The following is a 13,630-nucleotide window of genomic DNA, read 5'->3' on the forward strand; positions in this document are numbered from 1 at the left end:
CTCTTTTAGAAAGCATATCAATTAATATACAAATTTATAAGATTGATTTATTTTTCTTTAAAATATACCAATTTTATTGGTAGAAAATTAATTAAGTTTCTAAACACTAATTTAATCTAATATTTTCTAAAAAGAGTTTAAAGTTTTAAATTTTAAAAGATGTGTTTGTTCCTTTTAAACTTAACTAGAACTTCATTATAATTATTCATATCAACTTAAATTAAAAGGGTCAATAACCTATTAAACATCTTTGAATTAATTTTGGAAGGATCTATTAGTTGAAAATTGAGTATGATTTATTTTATATACATATATATAATTTTATTCATTTCATAACCAAAAAAAATACAAACTTTTTTCTAAAAAAGTAAGAGAATTCAAACCACAATATCTAAATTAAAGAGTAAGTTTTTGTATGTGTTTTTACTTGAAAAATATATACTATTAAATCATGACATCATTACCAAATTAGAGATAAAAGAAAAAAATAGAGATAAACTCCCCACAAATTTGGTCAACACCTCACATTCATCAACCATTGATATTTTAGGAAATTTAATAAGAATTATGTTGAGCTTCTTCTTTTTTTCTCAAAATAATAACAATAACAATAAATAATTATAAAGAAATAAACAACAATAATAATGGTGATTTGATTGGAGTTTTGGCCTTCCCCTTCCACATCTCTATCATTTTACTCTTATAAATTTGCTTTATCTTTTGTGATTTGATTGAAGTTTAGCTTATTGGTCCATGCGATGCAACACCTAATTAAGAATTTACCTTAATTTCCTTGTGGCAATTGCACTTCCATCGATGCTTTTAGATTAAAATTGTATATATATATAATTATGGTATCAACTTGAGTATAGTACTCATCGTTGTTCTTGTCCAAAAGTTGAATGTTAGTGAATTAATCAAGCTCTTAAATTTGAAGATGGTTGAATTATGATACTGTTTTGGCTTGTGATTTTGGGCAGGTAGAGTTGTTGGATCTCTTTTCGTAACTTTGTCCTGCATGGTCTTGCTCGGATTGCTAGCATGTTTTTTTTGGGTGGAAGACAGTGATACATTTTGGTCAACGTACTTTTTAGCATTGTTGTCCTTGTTGGAAATGCGACCAAATTTAAAAGCCCGTTAGATAAGAGTATGATGATAAAGGTATATAAGTGGGGACAACAATAATCTCATTGGCATGAGAGAGCGTTTAAACTAAAAGCAAAATCATGAGCGTGTAATTGTGAAGTGAACAATATCATATCATTGTGAAAATATGTGGAGGGTCCTTATCACTAAATCTAACATCGCATCGTATTAGATCCTAATATTATATACTTTAATTTAAAATAAAATTATTGTTTTTCTATTATTTTATTACTAAGTAATACTTTTTTAATATATATGACTAAAAGAATTAAACCTCTAATTTTGAGGTCGATAATATAACTTTATGCTTGATGCTTGATGGTTGATGATTGATATCCACGATCTTTTTATAATTTATCTGGCTTCTGATAAATTATAATATGAAAACACATTTATGTGCATATTTAATGTTCTCTTGTATATCCATCCATCGATGTCACGATTGATCGAACTAAGAATGAGATAATCAAAATAGTTTTATTTAAAGTTTAAAGACAAAATTAGACCTTTTGAATATTCAACGACTAAAATACAATTATTCTAATTAGTTTAAAAGTGTAGAAATAGATATCATCAAGAAATATTTAGATATTTTATAGACCAAAATAAAGATATAAAAAATTTAATGAAATTGAAATTTATATTGCCGTAAAAGTTTAACTTTTTAAAATATTTATTCTTTGATTGTGATGACATAAGTATAAATAAATTTAACTTAATAAACTTTCAAATTGATATTTATATGGAAATAAATTAAAATATTCGAAAGTAAAGAGTTATATATAACATTATATAAAAACAAATAGTATTATAAATATATTAAAATTATAAATTTAGCTCAACTAAATGATAAAGTCGATTAAAATAAGGTCTGTAGTTTAAATTCTCGTTCTATTGTACTAAGAAAAAGCAGACAAATATTATTAAATGTGAAATCTTGCAAAATTAGGTCTAACTTGATTAAGAAACATTTTTTAACAGCACAACTTGAAACAATTAAAAAGCAAGAACGAGAACAAGACATACCTCATTTTGAAGTTGGATAAATCAACCAAAAAATTATTATGCTTTTTTCTCTTGCTCGGTTCCAAAACCCTAAAAGGCATCCTAGATAGATTATGCTTAGGATTAGGGCACGGTAGCTTATGGATAGTTCGTGATCGAACACCAAACTAACGTGCATAGTCTAGTAATTATTATTATTTTTGGAAGAATTTTTGTTATCCTCGTACAAAATAAAAATTCAACTTTGGTGCTTAGTCTAAATTTCAAAACATAACAAACCCTAAGATTAAAAAAAAAAACAAAAAAAACAAAAATATTTAATATTTTCCACAAAGAAATTATGCCAAATTTGGGTTAAACATGGAATTTAATTGAAGTACTTTAATTAATCAAACATTATCTATGGTACTAAAAGACAAATATATTTATAGGAATATTAATCTCTCACTATTTTACTCCTAATTTGCATCTAAAGGGATAAACATGAAATGATCAAAGTCATGTTTTTACTATTTCAAGTTTAATTTCCACATGTTTATTAAAAATATAAATTAAAGATTCTTCCTTTAATAATTTACTATTGATTATTTGACAATTTGAGTACTTCAATATTAAAATTAACACTAAGTTTAATTAATTAATTAATCTAGTCTCTAAATATCACATGGGTTAGAATCTTTTACTTACCCTATTAGCTATATAGGATTATATCATCTTTTGATGATCTCTACTTTAATTTGTTTTTATTAGCTTTATTCAACTTAACTAAAACTATGATCTCATTCATATAATTTTAATCAATTTATGTCTTTTCATTATTCTTTCTTTTACATTTAATTTTACTTTGTTCTTTTTATTTCCCTTTAGACCCCAACATATGCATAGAGGGAGATAAAAAGGTCATAATGCTTATAAAGGAAACAGCAATTTATCTCCCTTATTAAATATTTTATATATAATTTTGGCTAATCTTACCTTTTTAATCTTTTAATAAAGTGGAATATTATCGATTTTGTCTTTATGTTGCAATGATTCGAACCCAAGGTATGGTTACGTGTTTATATTCTTTTATATGTACGCGTATAATCTCTAAAACCATAGACCTAAACGTCAATATCAAACGATAGATAGATTATATCTTTTCTCCATTATAACTTTTTAATTTGGTCAAAGACGTTAAGTAAATCTTTCGTGTATGAGTAGTATGATATTTAGACCATAATATAAAACTATCAATATAAAGATATGTATAAACAAAATTTCATAAGTAATTTCTCTTTGTTTTGTCTTCCTCTTCAAAATAGTATTACACAAAAATTTATAAATAATAATATTTCATTTAATTACAATCTTCTTAAAACTGTCTTCCTATGTCAATTTTACACGTGGACGTACGATCACACTTTACGAACAATTCTCAAAGCAAAATTTTAATAAACAATATGTTTAATTAATTTGTCTCACTTATAAAAGTTTAGAAGTTAGTTGATACAATATTATCAAAGAATTAATATCAAAAGAGACAACAAAACCGAGTAGAAGAGTATTGAGGAAGAGAAGACATTTCATCCAAAACCTTTTTCGCAAGAGAATGCACTAAGAAGTTATCCCACAAGGAATAAATGGGATATCTCCAAATTGTGGGGCTAAGTAACATGACCGAAATAAGATAGGACACCGACATTCAAAATTAGACGATGGGACACAAATGAAACCCCTCATTGACAGTTAATAGCTTTCAAAGACTTTTAATCTCGTATCATTTTAGAATAAACTCTATACCTATTCAAGGTTTAAATTAATATAATTAATAGTTCTAAGATTTTAATCGATTCATATATATTTCTAAAAGAGAAGTTAAAATGTAAAATTTAATTAACACCGACTTTACACAGATAATTTTTCTCATTTTAATTTCCTTCCCTAGCACCAAAAATTATTTCAAACATTAAGGTTTTTTTGTGTGTATATTAATTTGTTGATTGGTTTCCAAAATTAGTTAATCATTTGCTAATAAACTTAGGGGTTGATCATATATGTGTGTGTGTGTGTGGGAATGCATATATATAATTTGGAAGTGTTTCTGGACAAAATAGTGATCAATAATTTAACAATTTAACAAAGTGTTTGGTTCTACACTCTTAAAATTGATTCTTTACATATTATATAAAATTAAAAGTGATTTAGTTTGACTCAAACATGTCCTTATAATATCACCAAAGGATTAAAATTGAATGATATCGGATACTAAAAGCATTTAATTAATTACCTAATTCAACCGAGAACACTAGTTTCTTTTCGTTTCTTTTCGATCCCATTATTTTACGTTGGGTGACTTTTGAAATTTTTGGTTCTAGAAACATGTGAGTCCATTAGAACAAAATTTTTACGACAATAATTATTATGTACTTAGTGTTTAAGCTTGTATTAGACCACCATAATTCCTATTATCTATTTATTAACTTTAGTACTATCAATAATTATATGTCAAGTCGACGTGTGCATAATTTAAATAACATAACATATAAATGCTTTAGCAATTAAAAGATATATATGATTCAAATCTCTCTACCTCTCTATTATAAAAGAAAATTTTGTGAAAAAGAACTCTAACTTATCTATTGTAATAATAAGCAAAAACAGAAAGAAAGAAAAAAAGTGATAAAAATACTAAAAGTAAAGGAAAAACAAACACAATAATTTACCTTAAAACTCCAAATTGGGAGGAAAAAGAAAACTAAAGACTAAACAAAATTAGAAGTTTAAGACTTAAAATTAAAAGGCAAAGGAAACAAAACTACATGAAAAGTGCTGGTCGCTTTGACCATAATTAGTAAAATATATACAAATATATACAAATATATCGAGGATGAAAGTAGTCTTTATGATCAATATCAATTAGTAATTTTTTGCTATATTTGTAAACGACTCTTTAATATCTCTAACATGCAAAAACCTAAAACTTTTGTAATTATCACCCTCAACCATATGAAAACTACTTTTTTTCTTTAAGTATAGTATATTGGGACCCGAGAGTTGATTAACACAATAAAACGAATGGTGGGTCATTGTTATCGTTCCTCATATATATATACACACACACACACGTGTGTGGTCTAACATACTTCTATATTTAATTTGAATGGTTAATTTTGTGCATGTACTATATGTGTGTCCTATGAAGTCAGGTCATAATAGTTATTAGGTAGTTTTCAAATGTCTAGCCTTATATATATAGAGAGAGATATATAATGTCACTTTGATCATTAATATGTGACTATACGAAAGATTCTAATGTGATTTTGTTGTCACTTTATGGCTGTGGTACGGTTTGTGGAGTTCTACTCATTCACTCAACACTCTCTTTCATGCACTTGATGGCCTCTTCTTCTTATCCATTGTATCTATCAAACTTTCACAAAAACAACTCAAAATTTTACTGATATATTTAGATACTTATCGTGAATAGTTTTGGGCGACTAATAAGAACATATAAACGACATCTCGCAAAATTCAAACACAGCCATAAAAATGACAGAACTCGGGCCAAAACCACACTTAGGACCCAACTCAAAAGGGTATGAGAAGGAGAGGGATGATGCCAAACCCATATGCTAAACCTGTAGGGTTTATATGTCGTAACGGACATGTCAAATGTATGGTCTCTGCTTCATTGATCTACTCGATATTCGACCTTGATATTCTAATATTCAAATAACTATAATAGTCTCATGAATATATAGAGATACACCATAATAAGTAAAGTCAATTCTTACTTTTAAATCTTAAAACTTCCGCATTAAGCATTTAAATATATATAGAGTACATATGAAAAGTTATCGATGATGTATAATTTTTTCCATTTTCGAGAGGGTCAAATACATCTTTTCTAAACAAAAATTACCATTGTTATTACGTAAAAGTCAAACTCTTTTCTCCCTCCACTTAATTTAATTTAATATATATGATATATATTTTGTTTTTAAAATATTGATTAATTTGTAAGATCCAAAAACTGATCAAGAAAGTCAATAAAAATTCATATCAAAAATACCATAATTGGTAATGTGTGTTAACTTTTATTTATATATATATATATAGTAACTAAACATAACCTCCTTTATCTCCTTTAATATATAATGACATTATTAGATTCTTATATCAACAATATTGTATAGTATCAAATTTTATAATAATTCATTAGTTTGATTAGCTACTACTAATTATTTGACATGAATGTAATCATATAAGATATTTTCGATTATATTTAAATCTTATATAAATCATTTATTATTCAAACCTCTATATATATATATATATATATATATATATAATATAATATAAATATTAATATTAATATTAATATTAATATAAAATAAAATTTACCATAACTCAATCAATTGTAAGTGTTGAAATAGAAACATAAAGTAAGGGGTGTTGTATTTTGCAAAATTACGAAATATATGGTCAAGTTGAATGTATATAATATATATATATATATATATATACACACATATATATATATATATGTGGTAGAAATTAAACATGCATGGGATTTTAACTTTTTATTATGTTTTTATTTGATTTGATTTTCTTTTTGTTTTTATTGGATGTATCTGGACGACAGAGAGAGAGAGAAATTTTTCAACCACAAATTATATATTTTGTAATTTTCCTTTAAACACTAAATTAAATATTTTAATATTGTAATTAGGGATGGTGGGCCCTTTTGAGTTTCCGTCTAAAATTATAATATATCATTTTACGACGTATCAAACGATCTTAATTATTGTATAAAAAATGTTGATTCATGTTCTTTATATCAGTGTAGAATCTATTGAAATATAGAATTATTTATATCACTGTTAAAAATTATTATTTAATTTTTATTTTCTATCGATGATTATTTGCATGTCTTATTCGTGGTTATTATGTTTAAAGGTACATTGATAATATTTTGTTTCAAATTTGACCGTCCTTTGTGCGATCAATTATAACTTCATAGAAATAAATGAAAATTAAGTGGATATGTTTAGGTGAGTGTAAATGACTATTCGATGTTAATAGTTGATGGATAAAATACTAATTACCATTTTAAAAGTCGACAGTTCAATTTTGATCGATTATTCACCGCAAGATAATCTATAGACAAATTTATAATCTAACAGTTGGATCACGTATCTTTTTATATAAAATAAATTAATTAATTAATTAAAAGGACAATCTAAAGTCAAATTATACTTTTTATTTATTATTTTTATAATGTTAATAGTCATTATAATTAACTTCAACTATTTGGTTTAGCTTTTGTGGTCTAACTTCAAAATGTTTGATTTTAGATTCTTTTTATTATGGTTGGTGGATAAATAAAGTTCACTCTTTTATTTTTCTTTGGCTAAATTATAACTTTGATGTGTTTGATCTTAAGCATTGTTTTCAACTTTGTCTTATATATTTGTTCCTTATAATTTGAAGAATTTAAATTGAGTTTAGTTGTCGTCGAAACTTCGTTGATTATTTTAAATCTGGAAATGCACTAAAACCTAATAACAATATGTTTATTAATTAAAAGATTTGAACATCGTCTACATACATTCTTATTATCATGTATTCATAAGAAAAAAATAGGTTAAATGACTCAAAAATTCACTCGGGTGTATTATTGTTTTATCACACGGTATCTTACTACAAGATCGGTTATTCAATTTCGTATTAAAAAAACAAAAATAAATTATTAAACAACCCCTTGTAACTTATAATAAAAAAATGACAAAATATTTTTAAAAAGATCGTATATTTTCTTTTATCTCTCGATAATATCGACATTTAAACAAAACTATATATTTGACATATAGCATATGAACTTTGTTATTGTGGACATAAAAGAAAAAAGAGAGATTATCCAATGTTACTTACTAACTTCTAATCATTATTATTACTTTTTCAAGTTTGAGGGAAGATTCAAGCATCTAATTAGTATCATAATTAATTAATTTGGTTTCTTCCATTAACTTTTTCAAACCTACTACTGCCTTAACAACATGGTGTCTCAATGAATCTAATAAATAAATAAAAGATTTCTTCCGTAAAGTCATACGGTAATTATTAAAGTAATTTGAATGGTTATCGAATGGAATATATCTGAGAGAATTGAATTATATTTTTATTTTATATTTTTAAAAAGCTTATAAACCATATCGTATAGTTTAATTTTAGTTGCGGAATGAACGAGTGAGGAGGATTGATTTTCTTGAATATTATATGCTGTTCACATTAGTCCATAATCAACCATATTAATTAATTGCGTTGAAGAACAATGGTAATGAAAATTATAATATAAAGTTTTGTAAGTAAAACTTAATTACAACCACTAAGTTGTAAAGGTGAAAGGTTAGAAATTTTTTGTTTGAAGATTAATTACCCCATCTTCAATACTTAATTAACCTATGTTTTACTCAATAATTACTTACCCATTTTTTAATACTTTTTTTTCTTTATTTTAGTTATCAATGTACTTTAAAATATTAAATTTGAAAAAGAAAAAATAATTAAATTTTGTTTGGTATTTAATCGAAAACAAAAATTAACATTATTTTTTAAAGTTTCAGTTTTATTTACGAAAAAGAGAAAAAACGTACTTTTAGATGTAATTTAATTGATACTCGTATAAATTTTATGTCAATCAATAAAAGAGACTAACTTTTTTCTCGTCTTTAAATATATATCCGTATAATTGTGGTTCGTTTGGTTTTTAGTTTTTTTAAATTAAGCTTACAATAAACTTTTTTTTTATTTCTACATTTCTTGTTTTAGGATTTTGCTAAAATAATTAACTCTTTTAACTAGATACAAATTAAAGCATGGTAAAAATTAAATTGAAAAAATATAAACTTAATTTTCAAAAGATTATTTAAAAATTTTAATTTAATTATTATCTTCTAATTTTAATTGACTTCAATTTAAAAAAAAAAAAAAAAAAAAAAAAAGTCAAGCATCTTTGTATCCATTTAAATTTTTTTTTTATTATAAGTGAAAATAATTTCAAAGTATTTGCTAATTTTATTACAATTTCTTTAAATATATATTGAGTTTTTGCTCAATCTTATACATAATAAGCATTTTTCTTTTCTAAGCCTAATAAAAATGGTCTCAACTTTTTCAAGTAATTTTCCATTTGGTTGTCAATATTTTGAAAATCTCAAATATTAACTTCCACACCAAATAAATTATTACATTTTGTTTATTGTAAAACAAATATATCGTTAAATTTTTAGTTTTATGAATTTGTTTTCGAATATAGCAAAATTTATAAATATATTTGATATATTACGATATTTTGTTATAAATATTTTCAACGGTTTTATCGACCTATATAAATATACATCACTTTAAAAACTCAAACTTGTCCCTTAATCATTTATTACTTTATTTATTAATAAGATCTAATTCTTTTGTATTTGACGTTGAAGTGACGTTAAAAAGAAAAAAGAAAAAATATTGAATGAGATTTCGACTTAATATTCAAGAAGAATCAAACTAAGAATCTCTAACATATTATGATGGAAATTAAAAGGTTTTAATATTAAAAGTAAACATATTTTAAACGACAAAATTATAACAAAATAGTACGATCTAAAGACTTAAATGGGTTGGATTGGATTAAGTTTAAGAGATCATTTTGGACCAATTCGAATTTCGAAGTTTGTTGTCGGGTTATTTATTTTCTTTTTTTAAGTATATTATTTATTAATTTAAAGTACTTAAATTTGTCTACCACACGTTCGAATAATTAAAATTTCGTAAAACTCTAATGAAATTCAAATGTTAAATATCAAAATTCAACATTATATTACAAACTTCAAAAAAAACTTCATAATAATATATGTATTAATTATAATATTTATAATTTATAATATATATTTTAAAAATATTAGAAATTCTGGTTGTGTTGGGTCAATCTAGATCTTTAAAAATGTAGCCCAAGCCGAAAAAATCATAAAAAATAATTCAACCAAACCCAACCTAAAATAAAAACTAACTAAACTCAATAGTTATAAATTATGTTGGGTTGTTTGGGTTGTCGAGATATTTGAATATCTCTAGCAAAATGTATGTTTAATAGACAACGATAGACTATTATTCATGTCTATCGTAAACGGTAAAATTTCGTTTTAATTTATAATATTTTGATTTATCTATATGTATAGATATTTGAATGCGTTACAATCTAGCAATGTAAATGGGTTTAGATTAGATTAGGTATGGGAGATTGTTTAGATTAGATTAGGTATGGGAGATTTTTTTGGACCAATCTGAATTTTAAGTGTTCGATTCTTTTCTTTTCTTATGTATATTATTTATTAACTTAAACTGCTTAAATTTGTCTACTACACATTTTAATGACTAAAATTTCATAAAACTGAAATAAAATTCAAATATTAAATATCAAAATTCAACGTATCTATTACGAACTCCATAATAATATATATATAAAAATTACTATAGTTTTTATAAGTTATAATTAGAAATTAGGGTTGGATTGAGTCAACCCATATTTTAGAAAATGTAAACCGAATCCAATCTAACTAAAAAAAGCATTAAAGAAAATCAACCCAATCCAACCCTTATAACGTAGGTTGGGTTGTTCGGGTTATTTAAACAAAAACCCTACCATAATTTATGTTTAATAGACTAACACAGAATTCTAAGTGTGATATTTGGATTGGATTGTAATTTAGAATAATGAATGTAGATTTGAGAGGGAAGGGGAAGAATGTTAAGTTAATTAAGAGTGCACGTGTATATTGAGGGCGGCTTTCACACTCTCCCCTTTGAAAAATCCACACATCATTACCTCATCGCGTCATCTCTTACATTTCCTTTTCCTTTTCCTTTTCCTTTTCATTTTTCTTAGTTCTAACAAAAAGTTAGAACTAAGTAATTCTTGATGCAATTTGATCCCACATTGTATCCAACACTAAGTAATTCTTCTATAAGTCTACCCGTTTGATAATACTTGAATTCTTCTTTTATTTTGTTTTCGAAATAATTGGATTTGTTTTCTCACGATTTTTACTATAATTCTCGTAATAAATAGGTTAGTTCTAAAGATAAAAATCAATACAAATGGAAATATTTATTGAATGAAAGTTTATTAGTTATTTTTTTTCTTTATTAGAATTTAATGCTGCAATTAACCTAAATATTAATCAGTTAGATTGATTGAAAACATCATATCATTGACAAAAAAATTTGTGAAACCTAAAATATCTCTACCCACATAGTGCAAAATAACTAAGTGTTACAATGTAATTTATTCATTTATTATTTGAAAACAACAAAAGCATTATAACTTAAAACTTTAATTAATCAATGTCCTCTTAGATTGTTAGATTAAAATCTTAATTAAATATAAAGGTATAGTATATACATATAGTTTCTCTAATTTCCCCATCATATTGTTCAAAAAGCCACATTGCATGGCCAAAACAATAATGAAAGTCGTCCAAAAAGTAATTGATTAATTAACAACCCACTCATAATAGGTAAAAAAGAATCAATCCGCGTTGATCTACGATGTTTCGTAATTTTTGCGCGATTTTTAAGATCGCTTGACAAAATTTGAATATAAAATATACCGAAAGGAAATAGTCAAATCGTTAATCTCCTCGGTCCCCAACTTTGAACCTCGTTACATGCGCTTCATCTTCTTTGTTGATCATATTAGAGTGTTTTAGACATAATACGATTCCACTATCGAATCTTTTGCACCATAATGAATTGCAACTAATCTAGGTCAAATAATCGAGCAAACAATTTGATTACTTCGATCTCCATTATATAACCACTTATATTATAATATACACGATGATGTGTATATACCGTTTAACCTTGTTGTTTAATCTTTTTATATATAGCATTGAATATATAGAATTTGTGTGATGTTGGCATGGTTCGTGTATATACAACGTATAATTGATTGATTAGTAAATATTAAAAATAGTCTCTATTCTTATGTTTAAGTTATATATATCTTCTTCTAACTCTCTGAAATTTAGTATGTAATAATTACCTCACAATAATTTAAATTTTATAATTAGTTAGCTAATTTGTATTAAAAAATTCAATTCAACGAATCATTAGAGTTTGACATTACAACCATCTGAATTGAATTGCGCGTGTCTAAAATTAAAGAATAAGGGAAGAAAAAAAGAGAGAGAGAGAAAAACTAAATGTAATTTGACCAAAGAAAGAGTAAGGAAACATTACAAAAAAAAAATTGATGTTTCCCTTTGAGACTAAAAAAATCAATTAATTAATAGAATGAATGAATTAGAAATTAGAAAAGGACACAACTAAAGGCTTCATTCATTGGCTTCTTTTTTTTTTTTTTTTTTTTTTACTTCTCTTTTAGGACAATGAATTGAGTGAATGAGTTGTTAAAATCAATTAATTAAGTTCATGTAAATCTTTTTAAAAGAGAGAGAGTGACATTTTTTATCATTCAATTTAAAAAAAAAAATTGAAAATCTTTTAAGAAAAAGAAAAAAAAAGAATCATTATGACAAATGGGTTTGTCAAATATTTTGTAATGTTAAGTTTTTGGTTAATTTTTCAACCTTATAAATGATTCCAACAATGACTTTCTAACCCCACCTTTGCATGTGGGACCCACCAACCCTCCTCCACCCGTACATTAAATTTATGTCGATGAAAAAAAAATTTCATCGAAATATAATGTCATTATCTATCAATAACAGATATAGATAGATTATCACCGACTAATATCAATTTGATTGATTGATAGATAATTAAATTTTTTTTCTATACTTAAACAGATATTTTCAGCAATTTCGTTATTCAAAACAAGCATCCTAATATTGTGATATTTGTAAAATAAAAATTTAAATAGATATTTTTAAATATAACAAAAATAATTGAAATTATTTACGTATATAGCAAAACCATCGAATCTTCTAAAGTTCATCTAAGTTTTTTTTTAATTACACGTGAAAATAGTTTCAATTTTTTACTGAGTCATAGTAATTAATTAAAAAGATTATCAAACTCTAACATTTACCAAAATTTTGTAATCTAATAAATTATAGTTTTGGTTTGATTTAATAATAAAAGAAAAAAAAAGTACCAAAATTTTGAATGCAAAATGTTGAATGAGATGATTGGGAATTAAAAATTATTGAAAAGAAAAAACTAAAATTAACATTTTGCATTCTTTCATTAATTGTGTTGTTCCTTTCCTAATGTAGAATGCATTTGCTTGTAATTCACTTTAAAATATCACTTTTTTACCAATTAAATATATGTAATGTCTACACAAAAATAGTTTATCCAATAAAATACTAATCAATCTCTTAAAAAATTAGGAAAAAAGAAAATTATTCTTCAATCTCAATTTGATACAACTTTTCCTTCGTCATCACTTATCTGTATCGTCATTATGATTGGATTGATTGTACTT

The sequence above is a fragment of the Cucumis melo genome, chromosome 6 (assembly GCF_025177605.1).
Source record: "Cucumis melo cultivar AY chromosome 6, USDA_Cmelo_AY_1.0, whole genome shotgun sequence".
Taxonomy (NCBI): domain Eukaryota; kingdom Viridiplantae; phylum Streptophyta; class Magnoliopsida; order Cucurbitales; family Cucurbitaceae; genus Cucumis; species Cucumis melo.